General features: G+C 33.7%; 1 protein-coding gene and 1 long non-coding RNA gene across 4 annotated transcripts in view; one reads left to right on the top strand and one right to left on the bottom strand.

The window, feature by feature from the left end:
* LOC116692190 (uncharacterized) overlaps positions 1–88 on the bottom strand; it is a 14,909-nt gene extending 14,821 nt beyond the window's left edge. Inside the window, exon 1 of the long non-coding RNA XR_004332658.1 lies at positions 77–88. This is a non-coding gene — a long non-coding RNA (uncharacterized LOC116692190). The remainder of the gene's footprint in view (positions 1–76) is intronic.
* LOC116692143 (nucleolar protein 4) overlaps positions 1–442 on the top strand; it is a 185,689-nt gene that overhangs the window by 125,446 nt on the left and 59,801 nt on the right. The gene's annotated exons all lie outside the window — the stretch shown is intronic.

Raw genomic sequence — 442 nt, 5'->3', positions numbered from 1 at the left:
GTACTGCGCATTTGAGCAACTCTATGACAATATAGTTTTACTCCAGATGTAGTGTAGGAAAGAAGTGAGAAGGGACCAGTATTACAATGTACCCCTATGGTTGGTTTATGCCTTCCCTAAACAATATTGAATTATATTATTAGGACGTGGGTTAATAGAAAAGACATGTCTTTTCAGAAAACATAAAAGTTTGGTTAAACAACAATGAACAGAGTGTAATTTAACATATGTTCTTTTTATTTGAGAACAAAGCGCATCATTTTAAAATAAATCCATATGGAAGTTTTTAAGGAAGGAGCAGGTTGGAGCAAAATCAATATTTTACGGATTACGATTAGCTGAGAACTCCATAAAACATTTTCACAGTATACTCAGTACACGTATTTGTACACCGTTGTATCCTTCAAAAGTTTTTTTTTAAAGCTTGTCCGAGTCCGTTGTC

Source organism: Etheostoma spectabile, chromosome 7 (assembly GCF_008692095.1).
Source record: "Etheostoma spectabile isolate EspeVRDwgs_2016 chromosome 7, UIUC_Espe_1.0, whole genome shotgun sequence".
NCBI lineage: Eukaryota > Metazoa > Chordata > Actinopteri > Perciformes > Percidae > Etheostoma > Etheostoma spectabile.
This window is presented reverse-complemented; position numbering and strand designations above follow the sequence as displayed.